The sequence below is a fragment of the Saimiri boliviensis genome (assembly GCF_048565385.1).
Source record: "Saimiri boliviensis isolate mSaiBol1 chromosome 12 unlocalized genomic scaffold, mSaiBol1.pri SUPER_12_unloc_1, whole genome shotgun sequence".
Taxonomy (NCBI): Eukaryota; Metazoa; Chordata; class Mammalia; order Primates; family Cebidae; genus Saimiri; species Saimiri boliviensis.
In genome coordinates this window covers 249,496-271,588 of record NW_027412497.1, presented here as the reverse complement: position 1 = coordinate 271,588, position 22,093 = coordinate 249,496, and the positions used below count along the sequence as shown (strand labels likewise).

General features: G+C 52.0%; 1 protein-coding gene across 7 annotated transcripts in view; it reads right to left on the bottom strand.

Annotated features, from left to right (window-relative positions):
- The window catches only part of LOC141579866 (SH3 and PX domain-containing protein 2A-like), a 267,812-nt gene that overhangs the window by 33,004 nt on the left and 212,715 nt on the right, over positions 1 to 22,093 (bottom strand). The gene's annotated exons all lie outside the window — the stretch shown is intronic.

The following is a 22,093-nucleotide window of genomic DNA, read 5'->3' as shown; positions in this document are numbered from 1 at the left end:
CCAAAGCAGCCAGAGGGCACGGATTTTGCAAGGGGCTCTGCCTGGCATCTTTCCCCCTTCTTGAGCCTTTGTGGGAGCACTCTTAGGAACCCCAGTGGCCTCTGCCAGGAAGCACCAGTCCCAGCTGTTCTCCTACAGAACCTGACTGGAGGTCACAGAGCAGGGCTTTCCCGTCTCACTGGGCTGCATGTCATGTGACCCTGCCTCCTCTACCATAGAAGTGGGCACTTCTGGCCACTCATCTCCTGATTAGTCTGTCCTCTCTCTGGACACTGTTGATGGTTCCAAGCAAAGCCACCCAGAGTTTTTTTAAGGAACAGATGTGGGTTTGATGAGCTGAACCCTGAGTCCCATAAAACCCAGGAATTGCAGGGGGCACATGGGGTGACATGGCCTGAGATTTAAGGTAATAAAGCAGCAGCAAAGTCAAGAGATGGAGAGCCAGAAGCACTGACTCGTGCCCGTAATGTCAGCTGCTCAGGAGGCTAAGGTGGGAGGGTCACTTGAGGGTGGTTCAGCCTGGAAAACATAGCAAGACCCCCACCCGCTTCTCTTAAAAAAAAAAAAAAAAAGGAAAATGATTTAAAAAAAGAGATGGGTTCCAGGAACCCAAATGATGAGAATCCCATTAGACTTCCTAGCTGCAATGAGTCAACGAACTTCCTGGACTGTTTACGTTACACTAATCCCCCCTTATCCACAGGGGATACATTCCAAGACCCCCAGTGGATTCCTGAAACTGCAGACAGTACCAAGCCCTCCTATATACTACACTGTTTCCTATACATACATGCCTATGAAGAAGTTTAACTCATAAATTTAAGGGCAGGATTTCAAGAGCAGCCTAGGCAACAAAGTGAGACCCTATCTCTACCAGAAATTTAAAAAGTAGCCAGGTGTGGTGGCACGCACCTGAGGTCCTAGCTACTTGGGAGGCTGAGGTGGGAGGATTGCTTAAGCCCAGGAGCTGGAGGCTGCAGTGAGCTATGATTGTGCCACCGCACTCTAGCCTCGGTCACAGAGCAAGACTGCCTCTAAGTAAATAAATAATTTACAAATTTAATAAATAGAAACTTACAAATTAGGCACAGGAGATTAATAATAAAACAGAATCATAACAATATGCTGTAATAACAGTTATGTGAATGTGATCTCTTTCTCTCAGAATACTATAATATTTTCTCACCATGGTTGACCTCAGGTAGCTGAAACTGTGTAGAACAGAACTGTGGATGGGGGGCAACGGGGATAGCGTACCTGTGTTCTAGTCATTTGAACAGAGGTAGTTGTCGCTGATGCCACCCCTAAGACTCGCTAAGCATCATGATTGAAGGTCCCCCAACACCAGCCAAGTCTGAGGAACAAAAGTTAACCAGGCACCTGCTGCCACAGACCTCAGGAGGTAAGGACGGAGCCCACCAAGCCATCCAGGGCATGTGGTCACTCCCCAAATTTCTGCTCACCAGGATATAACTCCCAAGAATCCCAAAGAGCTTATGTCACCACAATTCCCAACTTGGAGTCACTTACAGGAGGTTCTTGAAAGCTGAGGCTCTTACATGCCTTCGCCGGTCCAGGTTCCAATGTCAGTAGTAGCCAGTGGGGGCGGCTCATGCCTGTAATCCCAGCATTTTGGGAGGCCAAGTCAGGAGGAGGATTGCTTGAGCCCAGGAGTTGACCAGCTTGGGCACAGGAGATTAACAAGAGATCCCCTCTCTTAAAGTGTCGATAGCACACAGTTCTGGTTCCCACATCTCCTCCTGACACTTCCCACACTCATCACCCAGGTAGTGATATGTCTGTGGTCCCTGCTACTGGTGAGACTAGGTGCCTTGGGCCCAGGAAGTTGAGGCTGCTGTGAGCTGTGATCACACCACTGCACTCCAGCCTAGGTGACAGAGCGAGACCCCACCTAAAAAAAAAAAAAAACCAACCACATACCCTTGTCTGCACCTCCCACAGCACCCTTCCTCTCCACCACCGCACACAGATCGGGCAGTGAGCTATGATCATGCCCCTGCAGTTGGGAAAGAAAACGGTGCCTCTGCATGCACTGGAGGGGAGCCCGGAAGCCCCACGGGGCTCACTAGCCAATGCCTAAGCCTTGTGATGCCCGAGCTGGGCCATATCCAGGGCTTCAGGTTTTGTTTGCTCCTTGGTGGCACACCAGTGACTTTGGTCAGGAGCCCTGCTTGCCACAATTGACGTCTGAGCTGCTGGCACCTGGCAGAGGCCTGTCAGCAGCCATGGGTGGGGTTGACCCAGGGAGTCTCCAAGAGGCCCAACAGTGTGACTCATACCACGGCTCCTGGAGGTCTGCATGGAGCCTGGGTGGGCGCCTCTGCCCATGTTAACTTGTGCTTACCTAGGCGGTATTTGAGCCTGTCTATCTTTGCTCAGTGGAGTCCCTGCAGCCAAGTTGGTGGCAGGCTCTTCTCTGCAGCTGTCATCTCCCCTAGCATCAACAGAGCCTGCGCCGGGCGCGGTGGCTCAAGCCTGTAATCCCAGCACTTTGGGAGGCTGAGGTGGGTGGATCACGAGGTCAAGAGATGGAGACCATCCTGGCCAACATGGTGAAAACCCATCTCTACTAAAAATACAAACATCAGCTGGGTGTGGTGGTGTGTACCTGTAATCTCAGCTGCTTGGGAGGCTGAGTCACTTGAACCTGGGAGGTGGGGTTTGCAGTGAGCTGAGATCGTGCTACTGCACCACAGCCTGGAGACAGAGGTAGGGGCAGCTGTTCTTTGGCTGGCTGCCACAACTGGCTTCTTCCCCGAGAATCAACCCTGTTTCTAAGTACAAAGGAAGCAGGATCTTCTGGAGGTGGGGCAGGGAACTTGGTGGCAGCAAGAGATAGCAGGGACCGCCCCCAAGGGGCCTGGGCTGAGTGGGAGCTCCCTTAGTGCACCCCTCCAGCCCAGCCTGGCAGCTAGGCCCTCCGATGCCCACCAGGGACTTGCTTAGGCAGATCTTCTCACCCGGAGTACCTTGATGCCGAGATGGCCCCTCCCAGACAGGGGCTAGGGGAGGGGCTACCATGCTCATTCCCTTGAATGGGAAACTACAGCCTCTTGTAGAGGAACCCTGGGAGAGGACCCCACGTACACATGGTGTGTGGCAGAAACCTTTGCTCTGGAGTCCTAGCCCTGTTCTTCAGTGCTAAACCCCAAGACCAGAGAAGGTGTCTCACCCCAGCCTCTCCTCCCATTGGGCCATGTCTCTGCTGTACCAGAGGCCAGGGCCCAGAAAAAATGACCATGTCCCCTGGCATTTACAGCCAGCCCTGCTCTGTGGGCCTTAAGTAACAACCCACTTTGCAATGACCCAGGGGCTGAGGAGAGAAGGCAACATGGGGGGGTCTGGCCAGCACCTCCAGCTCAGGGCAGGGAAGATGTCCCAGCCCTGGGAGGGAGATGCTCAGGTCTAGGCACCAGGTCCTCCCTGTCTCTAGGTGGAACATCTTCAGTGAACTAGCCTGGCTGAGTCCACCTGTTTGACTGATCGCAAAGCTTCTCAAATTGACGGATGCTGGCACAGGGGGAACAGGAGAAAGAGTAGAGATGGAAACTGAGGCACAGATTGACACATACAGAGAGACTGAGGGAAATGAAAGAGGGAGCCAGACAGAGGGAGAGGCCAGGAGAGGGACTGGGGCCTTAGCCTCTCCAGGAACAGGGGAGCCTGGCTGAGGGCGGCAGGAAGTGACGGGCACTCTCAAGCCACTGCTGTCCCCAGGGTGACCAGGCCACAATGGCCTCCTTAAGGAAGGAGAATAATGAGCTCGTTAGGGCCAGAGTGAGGCCAGCTGCACACAATTAGGATGTTAATAAAGTCCTCTGAGGTCACAGCTAGGCCTAGGACAGAACAGCTGGTGGGGGGAGGGGAGACCCCCCCCTCCTTCCTCTCCCTCTGAAATCCTCTCGTCCTCCCAACTCCCCACCCTCCCAGCCCTGTTCAGCTCAGGATTTGGCTAAAGGATGCTTCTTAATCCCTTCTTCCTAGATAGACCTCGTTTGGATCCTGGCTTTACCACTCACTGGTGGCGTGACCTGGGGTGGTCACTGGCCCTCTCTGAGCCTCACTGACACAACAGGGTAATATTAAGTACCTAGGGATGCCCAGTGGCATCAGGAACCTACGGTGTATTCAATACCCAGAGCTTCTCATCAGTGAGTATTTCCTGAGCACTGGTTATGGGCCAGGTCCTGTTCCAGGCATTGCAGTGAACACCACCCATCCAGGACTCAGGCTCCCTCCCCAACCACCCAGGCATGGCACACGCAGGGTTCAACTGCAGCCCGTGCCCTGGCCCTGAGGCCTGCCGGAGAGGGCTGGACTTCAGGCTCTGGGCACAAACCCGGAGGACTGAGGCAGGATGAGACACAGAGCATGGAGTTTGGAAGAACCCCAGGAGGCTTTAGGCGATTTCCAGGCTTCATGTTTTCTTTCCCTGTGAGTTAGTCTTGGTCCTTCACATGTGGCCTAACATCAGGTAATTCAGAGCTCAGCATGTGGGCTGCGCTAATTCCACCCCCAGGCCTCTGTAAGGGTTTTGGTATCCAGGTGGGGCAGGGTGCGTGGTAGAGCTAGAAAAAGAAGAAGACAGGCCCTGCCTCAAATTCCTCTACTATGGGCTCGGGGCGGGGGTGGGGGAACAGAAGTAGTCCGCTTCCAGAATCCTCAGCCAGCACCCTGACCTGCTTCCCAAATGCCTCTATTGATGATTGAAGTCTGAGCTCAGACCTCGACCCTTCAGAAGGGTGATCTTCCTAGGCATTCCAAGTTCTTTCCTTGGCGCAGGTTTGGAGAAGGGAATAGGGTATTTGCGAGCGTTAAGTGAGAGACAGAAGGGGCTGAGGGCAGCCTGGCCAGGCGCGTGGTACCAGCGCTGCCCACCTACCCATACCACACCTGGCACAAGGCTGGGCCCAAGGGAGTGCTTCTGTCCCGGACCCAGCCTGACCCTTTTCCCATGCTTCTGCCTTTGTGGGACCAGATAAGCTGGAAATACAGGCTGTCTGTGGGTGCTGTGCCTTTAAGACCAGCGAAAGGCCGCCCACCCTCGGCCAGGCCTCCCCTGGTCAGAAAGCCCTGTCACTGCAACTCCTGCCAAGACACGCGCCTCCATGGTCCAAAGCAAACAGGAGCGAGTGAGAAACTCCCCCAGTCCCTCCTGTGTGCCCATGCAGCCCCTGCCTTTTTAATCCACTCAACTGGTACTACCTGGTGCCCACCTGCTCCATGGCCCAGGGCTTTCCCTCCCCTAGATAGGCTCTGAGGCCACCAGGGACCCAGAACCTCCCCTGGGCGCCTGGGGCCTGGATTCCAAGACCATTAGCACAGGCTGCTACGTCACCATTTGGAAGGCTCCGTGGAGTCAGTGTCAAGACAGCCTGGGCTGCTGCCACCTCGCCACTCGGCTCCAGCCTGCCCACCTCACCAAACAGGCAAAGAAGCCAGTGCTAGGCTGGGTCCCTGCCAAGCCCACAGGGCTCTGGTGGGTCTGAGCAGACCAAGGTCATGGGTGAGGCACCCAGAAAAAAGCCTAACACGCATCGCAGGCAGAGAGGGACACATGGTTAAATGACAGGTAGCAGAGAATGGTTTCCAGCGACGGCTGCAGAGCCAGGCTGCCTGGGATTGAGGCCCAGCTCTGCTGCTCACCAGCTGCATGAATTTGGGCAATTGCCTCAATTTTCTCATCTGCAAAATCAACCCAAAGTACCCACATTTCAGTGTTGCTATGAGGATTAGAGGAGCTAATCCTTGAAAAGCCTTCAGAACAGTGCTGACTGGAATCAGAATAGCGCCTTCAGAGTGCAAGTCGCAAAGCGCTGACATGAAGTGGAATTCTAAAGAAGGAATCAAGATCTCGATGCCCCTGGGTGACTGGGGCCAGGGACGGGCAGGGAAGCGGGTAGGTCTGAGGTGTCTGGAGTCGCAGGGGGAGAGAGAAACCCTCACGGTATCACTGTCATTTAGCCTTGACCTCAGGTCTCCACTGAAAACGTGTGGGTCTGATTCTGTACCTGGCACAGGTGGGGGTCAGGGGCAGGTGGAGGTGGAGGTTACAAAATGGCCCGAGGCCACCTCCAGGAGCTGCAGGGCAGTGGAAGGAGGAGGAGGGCGGCTGCTCATGGGGTCTCGGCATGAGACTGCTTGTGCTGAGAGCGGCAGGGCGCCCCCGACAGCCCCGTGTGGTAGACATGGCAGTGGTTGCTGCAAAGCTTTCAAGGAACTGGAGATATACAGACATGAGATTGACTAGGCAGGGAAGAATTCTTAGAGAAAAAGAGACTTGAATTGAACCTCAGAGCAACAGGGTGCATGGGCTCACTCTAATGGCTTCCTGGGGGATTATTCCAGATGAAAATGAGGTGTTCACCTCAAGCTGCTGCCCTCTCTCGGTCCCATTAGTAAGCAGAGCACAGAGGTGTGAGCCTGAGCCCAGATTCCTGAACATGAGGCGCTCAGGAGAGATGGATGATGCAAGAAGGTAAATTGTAAAGTCACGATTATAAATGATGTGGGTGGTGGGAGAGACCTGCTGTCGAAGGCAAGACGATGGAGGAGGAGGGAAGAGCGGTTCTCAGGGAAGGAGAGTGGGTGGGAAGGGGCGCTGCTAACAATCCCGCCAGGACAGTCACATTCTCAGAGGTGCTCAGGGGAACAAAAAGGGTGTTTTCTCTGCCATTCCAGCAAGAGAAAAAGTAAGAAAGGGCTAAGTCGGCCAGGTACGGTGGCTCACGCCTGTAATCCCAGAACTTTGGGAGGCCCAGGTGGGCGGATCACCTGAGGTCAGGAGTCTGAGACCAGTCTGGCCAACATGGTGACACTCTGTACTAAAAATACAGAAATTAGCCGGGCGTGGTGGCACATGCCTATAATCCCAGCCACTTGGAAAGCCAAGGCAGGAGAATCACCTGTACCCAGGAGACAGACGTTGCAGTGAGCCAAGATCACACCACTGCACTCTAGGCTGGGCAACAGAGCATGACTCCATCTCAAAAAGAAAAAAAAAAAAAAAAATAGAGCTAAATCTCTCTACTAAGGAGGGTGTGGTGTGGGAAGGAGGGATCTCCTGGGCTCCTGTCCATGGTTCAGTGTCTGCTCTCAGAAGGAAAGGTCTCAGCCTGGCACATTGACCTGTGGAGGGCAAGCGGGCCCCAGGCAGAGATGGGGACAGCATGGACGGGCTGCCTCAATGCAGTCTCACTAGCTAGCCCCGCGGAAAGGTCCCAAGAGCACTTGACAAAGAGCCCGCAGTCATCCTCAGCAATCTTGGAACACGTAGAGATGGGAGCAACACCCAAGGACACAAAATGGGCAACGGTCCCAGCTTTTAAAGAAGAAGATGTGCTGAATTCCAGAGTAGAGAACAGCAGCCTCATTGCTGGTCACGGTCAGGTAAAACATGGATTCCCTGAGGAATGTCGGGAGAGCCTGGGAGGGGACGCTGCACGCTGGCCCAGGCAATGTCAGACAGAGAGCTGCAACAGGAAGAAAGGGGGCCCGGCGGTGAGTGAGCTGCTGGACTGGTGGGCCCAGGATGTGTCACAGCTGAGACCTCCAGGCCCTTGTGTCTCTCATGATCCCCCAGGACCCTAGGAGGTACAGAGTGGCACTGGCAGATCCACAGCTCGAGGGCTGGCACCACCCAACAGGGTGTGATGACTCCCTGGTACACCTAGAGGGGTGGCAGAGTGGCTCCAGTGGGAACCTGTCCTGTTGGATGTTTTAATCAAGCTAGCATGAGGACAGAGACACGGTACTGGCAGCAGCATCTCATTTAGCAAAAGCTGTGCCAGGATTAGGAGCCAAAAAAGAGGTCTGAACAGATGGTAATGACAGCTCAAATCTGACAAGATGCAAAGTCTTAAATGGAGAGACCAAAGGACATGGCTCAGTACAAGGATGTTAGAATTTACCGTTCAAACTTTCTGGAGCAAATGGAAGGGCAATATTAATATTAACAACCATGGCGCTAAAATCTTAGGTAAAAGCTGGGAGTGTCCAGACAGCCTGAGTTGCAGGGTCACCCTACTGGCAGTGAGGATGAGAAAGGAATTCTGAGGACTGTGTGTTCAGTCCTCACTTGGGGAGAGAAGTCTGTCCCCAGGTATGTGAAGTCTTAGGCTGCCTTAGGAAACTCAGAATGGGGGACTTACCCAAGGTGTGTGGCTAAGAAGGAGAGGTGCCAGGATTGGCATTCAGGTCTGCTACCCAGTACAACATTCACTCAGCGACTCTTAAAGCCACTCCAGCTCAGCTGCTCACTGCCTTGCAGAAGGAAAGCAAGGAAATGCTTGCTCTATCGTGCTCCAAATTTCCATCTGACAGATGAGCCAAGAAACCCAGTCCCTCATCTGCTTCTCCTCCACTCCGCTGGTGTCTACCAAGCCCCGAGTCTTGGAAGAGTCGCAGGCGTGGCTTTTCCCACTCCTCTTGGAGAGGAGGTTTTCAGGCTTGCCTCTCCTCTGAGCCCACATGGTCAGGCAAGGCAGGAACTCCCAGGCTGAAAGAGCATTCTGGCACAGGATCTCACCCAAGGGCTCTGCCAGGCAAGAGTGACTCTGAATCAGCTTTCCTCAAACCTCAGGTATTTCCACACCACACATAACCTTTGCCATATCCTTGAATTACATCTACTGTGGTTCATCTAACATATACGCATGTGCCTCGACTTAACAATGGGGTTACGTTCTGATGAAGCCATCATTAAGTTGAAAATATCCCAAGTTCAAAATGTACTTAATACCCTCCCGACCCACCATAAAGCTGAAAAATTCACACCATCATGTCTGGGAACTGACTGCATATTTAAAGCATTTTGCCTCTTTCTTGACTTTAAGAAATTTGCTAAGGAAGCTTCAAATCACCACCACGAATAAACGAAGACCACTGGCTCCAACCAGCAAAGCACACACGATGAAAACGAAGTGTGGGGGACATCTGCCACAACGGAAGAGGCTGTGTCTGTGGCCCACTCCCTCTTTGCTACCAAGATTTACTAGACAGGGGTTAAAGATCACCGCACTCAAACTGAGATAAGTCAGAAGGCTGGGAAGAGAACTGCAGTGAGACACTCTTCCCACTGTGCGACGCAGAAGGACGGAACACTGCCTCTCTGCCACTTCAGATCCTCCCATCTCTCAGGGTGTTGGGTGGAATACAGCTTTAGGGAGCCATCATCAGACTAGCATGGTGCCTGGTCCTTCAAACCGGCTGAAGGAAGAGGCTGAAGAATGAGGCGTAAGCTCCCGTTGGTGAGATGGGAATATGAAATCGCATGTATATACTACCAGTGTTGTGGCGAGAAAAAGCAAAGAATGCAAAGTATCCAGCAATGTGCCTGGTGCTTTAGATATCTATTTGCAGCCTGGAGAAGAGAGCTGTGGCCGCTTGAAATATAAAGGTTATCCTTATCCATTCAACTAGCTTACTCCAGTGCCTAAGATGCGTACATGTGTGAGGTTGTGTATTTTTTCCCTTTCTCTCTTTGCTAAAAATGGAAGCTTCTTGGCCCCAGAATGCAGTTGGTTTCAACTAAAAGCTATAGGCTAACAACCATCCCCTTCCTCCCAGCTGAGTTCAGCCCCTCTTCAATTGCACAAAAATAAAATGGGGACAATTTCGACTTTAAAGACCATCTCCATAAACAAAACAAATCCACTCCACAATTTGTCTAGGGCATTCCTCCCTCCAAAGCCTCCTTATTTAATTTCTGGGGAATTTTAAATAGAGGGCTTGTAAAAATCCTGTACCGACTGACGTCAGCAGCTCTCTGACAACGTGGATTCTTCTACTTGGTGTGGGGAGTAGCCACCACGAACGCCGATGCTTTTCCAGGCTCCTTTCCCAGTTGGGATTTGGGAGCCACTGGTGTCACCCTAGGAGACTATGGGAGATGGAGGGTGCCCAAGAGACAGAGTCCCACCTGGGGTCCTTTAGCTCTGCATTCCCCAAGCCCTCTGGCTAGGTGAACCAATGAACATAACTGAGTAACACCTATCTTAGTGTCATCTTAGTGTGTTTATTTAAATTGTCTGTATTTTTATTTTTTATTTATTTTTTTATTTTTTTGAGACAGAGTCTCGCTCTGTGGCCCAGGCTGGATGGAGTGCAACGGTGTGGTCTCTGCTCACTGCAACCTCCGCCTCCCGGGTTCAAGCAATTCTCCTGCCTCAGCCTCCCAAGTAGCTGGAATTACAGGTGTCTGCCACCATGCCCGACTAATTTTGTATTTTTATAGAGAGGGGGTTTCACCACGTTGACCAGGCTGCTCTCGAACTCCTGACCTCATGATCCACACACCTCAACCTCCCAAAGTGCCGGGATTACAGGTGTGAGCCACCGTGCCCTCCAAATTGACTTAATTTTAAAAACTTAAAGATGTATTTGAAAAAGACATTTTCCTATGCTACAATGGATGGAAAACTAGCATTCCTAGGTATAGACAGGTGATTCTGGAAAAACACCTACAATGAAACAATAATGGCATGAAGTTCAACATGATATCAAGGCAAGTTCTAGCAAGATTCTATGCCTGGGTCAGATTTACTCTTGGTCAAACAAATGACATCAGCCAGTGTTTGACAGAGGATAACAACACAGGAGCCCCAAATGGAGATTTTCCTCCTTGACCCATTGTGGAGTGAAAGAGAAGTGAAAGGGAAGAGCCTTCTCATGATGGGCTTCAGTGCCATTTAATGCTGTGTCCACCCAGCACATGCTTGCAAGACCCACTCTCTGGGAACCACTGATCCTGCTTCAGGTGAAGCCTTGGGTTAAGAATCTGCAGACCCTTGTTCAAATCCAAGCCTGGCCACAAGCAAGCTCTGAGGTCTTAATTGTTTCTTTTGAAAAATGGAAACAAAGCCACCTTCCCTACTTACTCCTACAGAGTTACTCTGAGATAATAGATGAGAAAAATGCTTTGGAAAGTGTATGTCAGGTACAGTGGCTCACGCCTGTAATCCCAGCACTTTAGGAAGCCGAGGTGAGCAAATTGTTTGAGTCCAGGTGTTTGAGACCAGCCTAGAAAACATGGTGAAACCTCATCTCTACTAAAAATATATTTTAAAAAATTTAGCTGGGCATAGTGATGCGAACCTGTAGTCCCAGCCACTCAAGGGCTGAGGCGGGAGGATCATTTGAGTACAGGAAGTCATGGCTGCAATGAGCCATGAACGTGCCACTGCACTCCAGCCTGGGTGACAGATATGGAACCAAAAGAGAGCCTGCGTAGCCAAAACAATCCTAAGCAAAAAGAACAAAGCTGGAAGCATCATGCTGCCTGACTTCAAACTATACCATAAGGCCAAAGTAATCAAAACAGCATGGTACTGGTACCAAAACAGAGACATAGACCAATGGAACAGAACGGAGGCCTCAGAAGCAATACCACACATCTACAATCATCTGATCTTTGACAAACTTGAGAAAAACAAGCAATGGGGAAAGGATTCCCTGTTTAATAAATAGTGTTGGGAAAACTGGCTAGCAATGTGCAGAAAGCAGAAACTGGACCCCTTCCTGACACCTTACACTAAAATTAACTCCAGATGGATTAAAGATCTAAACATAAGACCTAACACCATAAAAACCCTAGATGAAAACCTAGGCAAAACCATTCAGGACATAGGCCTAGGCAAGGACTTCATGACTAAAACACCAAAAGCATTGGCAACAAAAGCCAAAATAGACAAATGGGATCTAATTAAACTCCAGAGCTTCTGCACAGCAAAGGGAACAATCATTAGAGTGAACTGGCAACCAACTGAATGGGCAAAAATTTTTGCAATCTACCCATCTGACAAAGGGCTAACATCCAGAATTTATGAAGAACTAAAACAGATTTACGAGAAAAAAAACAAACCCATCCAAAAGTGGGCAAAGCATATGAACAGACACTTTACAAAAGAAGACATCTATGAGACCAACAAACACAAGAAAAAATGCTCATCATCACTAGTCATTAGAGAAATGCAAATCAAACCCAATTGAGATGCCATCTCACACCAGTTAGAATGGCGGTCATTAAAAAAATCTGGAGACAACAGATATTGGAGAGGATGTGGAGAAATAGGAACACTTTTACACTGTTGGTGGGAGTGCAAATTAGTGCAAACATTGTGGAAGACTGTGGCATTTCCTTAAGGACCTAGAAATAGAAATACCATTTGACCCAGCAATCTCATTACTGGGTATATACCCAAAGAATTATTAATTGTTCTATTACAAAGACACATGCACACGTATGTTCACTTTGGCACTGTTTATTTACAATAGCAAAGACCTGGAACCAACCCAAATGTCCATCAACGATAGACTGGATGATAAAAATGTGGCACATATACACCATGGAATAGTACACAGCTATAAAAAATGAGGACTTCGTGTCCTTCATAGGGACATGGATCGATCTGGAAACCATCGTTCTCAGCAAACTGACACAAGAACAGAAAACCAAACACCACATGTTATCACTCATAGGTGGGTGTTGAATAATTAGAACATGTGGACACAGGGAGGGGAGCATCACATACTGTTGTCAGTTGTGGGGAGGGCTAGGGGAGGGTGGGGAGGGATGACAAGGAGAGAAATACCAGATACAGGTGATGGGGGGGATGGAGGCAGCAAACCACCTTGCCAAGTATGTACCTATGCAACAATCCTGCATGATCTGCACATGTACCCCAGAACCTAAAGTACACACACACACACAAAATTACAGTACAATAAAGGAAAAGGGAATAGATTAGCACTTTTAAATTGTATCATTGTATTTAAGATCTCAGCCAGGTGCGGTGGCTCATGCCTGTAATCCTAGCACTTTGGGAGGCCGAGGTGTGTGGATCACCTGAGGTCAGGAGTTCAAGACCAGCCTGGCCATCATGGTGAAACCCCATCTTTTTTTAAAAAAAAATCTCTAGGCTATAGGCTGGTGAGGGCAGAGGGGTTACTATTCCAACCAATTTCAGAAACCTGACAGACTCCTAACTTTTCCCTAATACAACTTACTGCCTAGACTGGATAGTAGCCCATCCCTATCTATCAGAGAAATGGAAAGGAAGGTGAATATGCCACTTGACAATTTTCTTTCACAGTTAGCCCTTCCCAATAGCCACATGGGTTTCAAATATCATCCCCATGTTACAGATATGGAAACAGGAGCAGAATGGCCACGTGCTGGCCACAGAGTGGCTAGCCAGTGCAGAGTAGGATTTGAACACAGGCGTTTCTTGAGGCCTGGGGGAAATGCCCTCTAGCTTGCTTTTTGAATGCATGTGCAGCAGGGCTCAGAAGCCCCCAAACGTGTTGATCTCTTTGATTCGTTGCTGTACCCAGGCCCCATCCTTCGAAGCCACCCACTTTGTGATATTCCCCTGACTCCCTTGCCAGCCAGCATTCTGCTCTCCTAACTCTGGGCTCCCCGATCACCCTGACCTGAGCTAGACCAAGCTAGACCAGCTCCCCCAGCCAGATGAAGATCTCTCTAAGGGCAAAGGCCAACTCTTGCTCATCCTGGCATCCTGTCAAGCTCAGACTCTCTGAAGCCCGGCTCCTGGGGTCGATGTGGGATCAGCACTGTGCATCTTCTGTCATCCTGCTGGGCCCCGGAACTTCTGCTCTGCTAGAAACCTGTGCGGTGACTCAGCCCCTGGGCAATGTTCCTTCCTCCAGTTCCCCAATTTGGGGAAATGCCTATGACTCACAGCAAGCACCTCTAGCTCTCCCAGGAGAATCTGTCTTCAAGGACTCAAGGTTTTTGTCGCTTGTTGCATAATTGGCCCAGGATCATCCAGTGAGCTAATACTTCCAGTCCTGAGAGCTCATGTAGTCTGCTGGGTACCAAACCTGGCCATTTCCATGTGGGCCTCTCGCCTTACAGGAATGGAAGAGCAAAGCTCAGGGAGGCCCCACTGGCTAATCACCAGGGACAGCCCCCTGTTTCTAGAGCAATGCAGCAGGTGCCACTAGCAGCATCTCCCAAGCCCATTCAAGGCAGCCCCACAGGGCATCTGCAGCCTCTACTGGGAATCTTGGTGCCACTGCCTCTCATCCAGGGAGCACAAAGTTGTCCTGGGTGCAACTTGGGGTGCTGGAATGGGCAGCCCCAGAGATGTGTTCTCCCCAACTCCCAGAGGACAGTGGGGAGAGAGCTATATCAAAAATCGCTCCCCCAACCATGGCATAAACCTCCAGTGGATTCACCAAGGGGCAGCAGAATGTACAGGAAAGAGCTGGTGGATGTCCCGAACCCTCTGGCCCTTGGCCTTCTTCTCTGTAAAATAGGCATCATGATATCCATACTTTACAGGGCGGTGGTGATAATTATAGGAAAAGAGGCGTTTCGTTCTCTGCCTGACACGTAGGCGGTGCTTCAATAATCTCTTTCTTACCTTTCTCATCAGTTTCATAGGTTTCTGTTATTAAGTCTCCAGAAAGCAGCAAATGGGTCTAACTCGAGCCCTACATCCCCTTGTCCTGGGATAACTATCCTGGGGCCTCAGCTAGGTTTGTGGTGACCTAAGATCAGGTTCTCTCACTGAGCGGCTTCCTAGCCCATTCCCTTCCCGTCTCGCCTTCCTGGTTCCCAATAATTGGTCTAGTGCAGATCCCACCCCAATCCAAGGAGAAAAGGCCACACTCAAACCAGATACTCCCCTAGTCCAGATACCGCGCCCCCCCACCCAGACTGCCCAGACCAGGTTTCTCATTCTAGAGACTTGCCACAGTTACAGTGACTGGTCAGGCAGTGGTGACTCACACCCATGAATACCAGTGAGTGATACAGCTCTTCCCACACACGACCTGTCAATCTCCGCTGCCTCCCACCCCAACACCTATAGGGGAGGGGCCTGCAGAGAGCCCATTACCTTGTCCCACAACCAACCAGCAACCACAGTCCCCTCAGCCGGGTCAGAGCAGGCAACTGGCTGCTTCCCCTGTAGACTGCCTGCTCCATAAAGATGGGGACCAAGTCTTAACTGTTCACCTCTGTGCGGCAGGAGATAAAAGCTGGGGAACGAGTGAACTAAATGAACAAATGTCTGATCTCTAGTTCCCGACTACACACTTGTTTGCTTGGTTCTGGTTTTCTTTACTCTGAATAAGACCCAGCCTTTGATCAATATCCTACCACTGTTTAACAGGAAGATCCCAGTACCTGAGGGCAGATGAATGGGGTAGAAAGCTGGGGGAGCCACTGGCTTGGCCTGCCCTCCACACCCCCATCTCTCAGCCTCCATGGGGTCCTCCCACCACCTCTGGGGAGCCCTTGGAGAGAGGCCTTCATGCAGAGGTCTGGACAGAGCCAGATAATAGAAATCAGGGGTAGAGGTATGGGGATAAGGGAGGGCTATATTTTGTCCCTTTAAATATACCCTGGCTGTGGCAGGCAAGGATACCCCAGCTGAGTCCCAGCTGTCAGCCATGAGGAGCCACAGCTTCACTGCCCAGGAAGTGGGTAATATTACAGTATCATGGCAGCAGCTCCAGCTCCCCCTTTGGCATGGCCTGGCCCTTAGATTGGATGTGGATGTCTCCATCCCCCCACATCTCACTGTCCTGTCTCTGGGTCAGAGTTCCTCCCCAACCTGGCTCTGATTCCAGCCCCTTAACCTGGAACCACTTCTAGAGTGGATTTTCTCCTTCAAGGGCCTCGAGGTGGTAGGAAGACCTCTTGGGGGTGGAGAGACCAGGGTGTGGAGGGCCAGACCCCTGAGGTCCAAATCCCCCACTCAGCTGGCACGTCAGCACCAAGATGCCCTAGCTCTACTGAAGGTAGAGGCCCACTAAATCCAAGGAGGCAGGTTCATGTCAGGTTGTGCAGTGAGGCCTGGGCCATGGAGCCCCACTCGGTGCTGCACATGGTGCTTGGAAACAGAAGAATGGGGTTAAATACTCCTGAGGGAGCCAGTGAGGCAGGAACCGCAGACACTCATTCTCCCCATGCAAAGCCCAGATGATGAGGTAACTGTCCTCTCTCTTCTACAAGGAGCAGCCAGATGAAATCCCACCCGGTGGGCAGTGAGGGTCAAGCCACCCCTGGTTCTGCTCCGGTTATCAATGCCAGGGAAAGCACACCCCGCACAATGCCAGTGCCCCCGAGCAGCATCGTTCATGCCCGAGCATGAAAGAGACAATCAGATGCTTGCCCAGGAGGCACTGGTTAAGGCAGCGGGAGGGGAGGAGAAGAGGGTCCCCCAGGGTTGGGTGGGAGCCGGTTGGGGGGCGGAGGGGATGAGAATCTCCTATTCTGTTATCTTCTGGGGTTGAGGTCTGCTTGAATGTGCTGAGCCACTTCTTCGTTATCCCCACCCGATTCCCTCCCACCCACATATCCACGCAGGAAAGACGCATGGCACGCACCCAGAGAATGCCAGGACATAGGCTGGTGGGCACGACACAGGTGAGCAGGTGAGAAGGTCCCACATAAACAAGAGTGACTGACTCTGGGAAAACAGGATTCTCCAGTGTACACAAGGAGAAACAGGGCAGCAAAAGGGTAGGGCAAATCCACACCCCAATACCAGTGGGGGTCACTGGAGCCCTCCAATGCTCGGCCTTTGAGATCCCTGCACCAAGCCTCTCTTTAAGCCCCAGAGCTACTGCTTTCATGGATCTTGTTTAAATTGAGAAGGATGGGGGAGGGGGCCAAGGAAAATGGCATTCTTCCCCATCAAAGCCAAGAGTCTAAAATAATACTTCTGGTTGTAACTGATCCTGGCCTGTTTGCGATTACGGGCCCTTTGCTTGCTTTCTAGCAGGGCGGCCCTGGAACCCCGCAGCCCGGCCAACAGGGAGAGACACCCTCGCTCACTTGGATCATCTTGTCCTCATCTGACATAACCAAAAACGTCCATCAGCCTCTCTGCTTTCAGCAGTTCTCCAGGCAACTCTTCAAAACGTTACTTTATTTTAAAAAGGCAGGGGGGTGGGGGCGGGGAGCCACCCCAAACTCCTATCATGAAATTCCATGACATTCATCATATTCTTTCTGTTCCTAGCACTGTCCTAAAAACCACGAGAAGCACCAGCTGGGCCACTGGCTATTGCAAACCACAAGAGGGAGGGAGGCAGATCAGATCGTCTTTTTCTTCTGCCCTATCTCCCACCCTTTTGTTAGGAGAGAAAACACACATTCCCCCTCGCACGCACATGCACACCCTTTTGCTGCCATAGCACAGAAGTGGCTCAGGGAAGCTCAAGACTATTTCTCAGCTGTTCCTTCTCCGGAAATTTAATCTGTGATGCATTTGGCTTCACAAAGCCCATTCCAAAGGTGTTCAGTAGCCCACGATCCCTGTGATCATCATTACAAACCCAAGGACGTTTGTAGCCAGTGACCCATTTGGCTGCGGGGAAGAGCTGGCTGAAGGGTTGCCAACATGGTCAAATTCCCCTTGCCTGCTCCCTGTGAGCTGAAACTGGCTTGTTTTCAGGTCCCTAGGGCTAAGAGGGAATCTTAGGAGCTCCAGAACTAGAGAGAGAAAGCTGACTTCTTGCCCACCTCGGTAACAGCATAATGGTCAGGGGAATGGGGTAGCTTGGTATCTGGAAAGCAATCATGGCCATTGTCTCCACTCCTAATCACTCCTCTGTGCTGTGGATGAGCAAAGCTGGTGCTCAGAGAGGTGAAGTGGCTTGTCTGAGGTCACTTTATTGTTTGGTAACTGAGCTTAGAGTCTGGGTTGACCGAACTCCTCTTACACAAAGCCTGGCATCCCTCCCACGATGGCACACCACTGCTCTGCCCATTAACATGACACTCTGAGCACCATGCCAAGTGGCTATTCCTTGACCCAATGCCTTGAGCAAGAAGTGAGTGTCTAGAACTGGCAGAAAGCCCCACCAGTGCACAGAAAGGTCATTTGGCCAAACCAGGCATGGGAGACTCAAGTAGCCAATGATGGAGGTGCTGGTTTGTGGTCTCAAGTCCAAGACACCGAGCCCTGTATCCTTTCCACACCTGCATGCTACCCCCTGATTGCAGCAGCTCAAGATCCTGCTGTAATCAAAAGATGGTGAGCACACTGAGCAGAGACAAGGCTGGGGCCTGCAAGAATGCTACTTAAAGTACAGAAAACAAAAGAGAAAGACATTATGTTCAGAAACACCAGAACTGGACACTGGCCAACCTCAACAACGACTCACCTCCTTCCTGGGGGAAGGGAGGAACACAAGGGGCTGAAGAGGCAGAGCCTCTGGGCCTGAGGAGGGACCACAGCCAGCTGTAGGGCAGCCCCACCTTCCCCGGAGCACACCATGCCTCTTTCCCAGCCTGACGCCAGCCCTGAGAAGCCTTACTAGCTGGAGGAGTCTGCATTCTCCAGTTGGGGCATATGAAGCTGATGTTGTGGGGAGAGGAGAGGGGAGTTAGAAATACAAGGCTCTTTAAATGCACAGGGGTGGGGAGATGCCTTTGCCTGGCTCCAGGCTCTAGCCCTAGTTAACAGGCTGAAGGGCCCAGGCCAGGCGAGCAGCAGCTCAGCGGCAGTGCAGCTGGAGAGCCCTGCTCCCCATCCTCCCTCACCTGGCACCTGCCACGTCACTCTCCAGGCCTCCTGGACCTCAGGGACAGCCACCTCCACACCAGCAGCCTGCAGACATGCCACACAGCCCTGCCTCCGACTCGCTATGATGCTGGGCATGTGGCTCCCCTTTTCAGGCCTCCGCTCTCCCTCAGCCCCTCCACGCAGTGGGGAAGAACAGAGGAAAAGCTCTCCTCATCTAGACTGAAGACCCTTCAAAGCCCTTGACCAACTCCTCCAGCTTCTCTCAGGCAGCCCCTGGCATGGTGGCCGGATCACACCTGTCTACTTGTCCCTCCGCACCTCTGCATGCATCATACAGGTTCACTCTGCTTGGAGCACCTTCCTCCTTCAGCTTTGCAAGCCGCCTGGGGCCTGCCCCTTGTTCAAGGCCTACCTTCTCCACAAGTCTTCCCCCACCACCCAAGCCAGACCCCGTCCCCATCTCTGAGCGAACCTGACAGTATTCATGAACACTCACAGTACCCAGAGCAGATCGGGCCATCCTTCTGAGTCCTGTCTCCTGTCCTCAGCCACACCTTGCTTTCTGCCTTGCACACCGTAGGTGCAGAGTGAAAATGACTCACTAAATCTGGGCTTTCACCTTGCAGGTAAAGAGACAGCCCTCGGACGCCATCACCTGCCGCAATAGGAAGACAGGGACAGCTGCCTCTCGTCCACGGGCACCCCAATGCTGGGCATACCACAGGGCACACAGTAGGTGCTCATGTTTGTGGACTGAATGAGCAAACCACATCCTATGGAAGCAGCCCGTGCATGTAGGATTTCACTGAGGCCTGAGATGTGGTGGATGTTGGCGTAGGGGTACGGGAAGAGGGAGGGTGGCAGGTGGCAGGTCTCCCTTGGGGGGCTGTGGTTGGGGGAGTGGCCAGGATGAGTCTGCGTAGTGGAAAGAAGGCAGTTTGGGCGGGGGTGCTGACCAGCACCACCCTCACACCCTTGGTGCTGCCCGCCAGGTAAGTAGACCAATCCACCCACGCAGACCAGTGACTTCCCCAAGCGCCCCTCCCCAAGGACCTGGTGAGCCAAAGTGGGAATGCTCATTCAACTCTCTTGTGGGAAAATGAGTTAACATACTTCTCTTCCCTTTCAGATTCCCTCTGACTTGCTGCCCCTGGCCTTTCTCCTGCCCCAGTGGGGCTTTAGCACAACTGACCTCTGCTTTCCTGAGCTCTGTGGCCGGGGAACTCAAGTGGTGAAGCACTCTGGAGTTTGGCTTTCCAAAGAAGTGAAATCTACAATGCAGGCATCCAGATCTCCAAACCCCGGACAAACAGCAATGACTGAAGCTCACGCCCTACCTCCCAGCTGTGCAACCCTGGGGCAAGTCGCTTCACCTCTCTGGGCTTCAGCTTCCTCCTTGGAAAGACAGAATGCCAATATCCATCCTGCCTCTTGCCAAGAGGTTTTGTAGACTGCATGGTTTTGTATATTGTAAAACATAAAATATTGTGATTCCATAAGAGATCACCTTTTTTAAAAAGTCCAAAATCTGTCCCCGCTCCCCCCTCAGGCCACCCACCTTAGCTAGCACAAGCAGGCATCTCTCTAGGTGGCCTTGACCTCCCCAATAACCCTCCCAGGAGTCTGGGAGAATAGAACATGCAGACTTCTGGCCACTGTCCTTAGAGCTTTCCAGAACATGGTTATCCCAGGGCAGCCTGAGGCACTGCCAGTGGGCCCCGTCACAACAGGAGAGAGGGATCTGCTATTGCACACCAGTCCCAAAACCCACCCACAGTTCACTCGCCTTACGGACAGTCCTTGGCAGACTTACTCCGAGTTTGGCCTTTGCTCATTTCCCATGGTGCTCCTGGGTCACTTCCCCACAATCCGATCCAATAAAAACTTAGGGGAGGCAAATGAACTTTAGCCTGAGCCTGAGAGATGCCCAGCTAAGAAGCGGAGCGTGGAGCCGGGGCTGAGACACTCAGATGAAACAAACCCAACAATAATCATGCATGGCATATTCAAACAGGGAAACAGGGTTCTATGAGCCAGAAGCTTCCCTCTGTTTCCTGAGATTCCACAGCTCAGCTCCCAGGATGGGGAGCCCTGCTGAGTCCTGGCTCCCCCAGACTTTGTAGGCCATCGAGGTTAACTGGGTCACCCCAGCTACACCCCCACAACCAGGCCAGGATTCTAGGTCAGCACTGGAAACCCAGAGGATGAGGTTATGGAATCTGAAAAGATGCTGAGAGGGATGAGGGCGGCCTCCCTGCTCCCACCAGAACAATTATGGAAAACCCAGCTGCTGAAGGGTGTAATATCACATGGCCGCAGGGTAAGCTGGGGAGAGAATGAGGAAGGGGCAATTTTTCAACCCAAATTACCCGAGGTCCTAACAAATTATACTCCCCAGAAAGCGTCTGCTTTACACTTTGCCGAAATCTGTTATGCAGCAGGGGAGAAAATGTGTGTGGTGATCTTTTCCCTGCACTTCAGCTGGGGAGGGGGGTTAGACCTGTCATTTCTACTGGGGACAAAGGCGGTGTCTGTGTGTTGGGGGCAGACAGAGGGTCTCCAGGGCTGCCCACTCACAGGGCACCTGTGCAAAGGTACACCTGGGTCAGGGGAGGCAAGTCACCTCTGTCAGTTCTGCTGCAGGGCTCCGAATAGGTGTGCAGTGACAGCTATAGCTAGAACAACACCCCTTGGCACAGTACCCGTCTCTGCCCTTGCTCACTCCTGCCCCCCCAGAATCACTGGGCATTCTGCTGTTCCCTCCATTCACCAAGGCCCACCTGTCCCCAGCTTTAACAACACCTCGATGGCGTCTTTCCTGCCCACATCCCCGCCCCATCCCTGCTGACCTCTCCACAGTGCCTGCTTGTTTCCTGACTTGTACTTGTCAACACCTAGAATTACTTCCCTGGTTTGTTACATGCCTCTTCACAATATTTGAGCCCCATGAGGGCTTTGTTGGCCTCTGTCACTTCTGGATTCCAGCCTGACACTTAGTCACTCACACAGACTTGTGATGACCAACCAACCAGCCATTGGAAGACTGGCCTCACCAGCCCCTGGTGTTCAAACTTGGAAAAGTAACATTTTGGAGCTGCTCACTGATGCAGTCAGTGGAAACCTGTTGGTCCCCCAGAGGGAAGGCAGCCAGGTGTTGCCCTGAGGCTACAACCGGGGTGAGCAGCGGCTGTCACTCTGGTACTTCTGCTGGATTTCCAGGGCTGCATGCCACACCGAGGACACCACTGACCCACATATTTTGCTGAGAAATAACTCTTCAAGAAAAATGGCCTTGGAGGACTGTGGAACACAGTACTTCCACAGAGGCAATACGTCCACAGAGTTAGGCCACAGCATCTGGACACAAGGTCTGACCAACCTGGGCAGGGTGACGGTGTGGTGGAGGGAGCCCCCCGCTGTGCTCACTGCCCCACCTGCCTGCCTGGCAGCTGGCTCCACACAGGTAGCTGGCAGCACTCGGCACTGACAGCCCTTGGATGGGTCCCGGACACAGGCCCTGCCGACCCAGCTGGAGGAGAAAGCACTATGTGCAGAGCCTCCCAGCC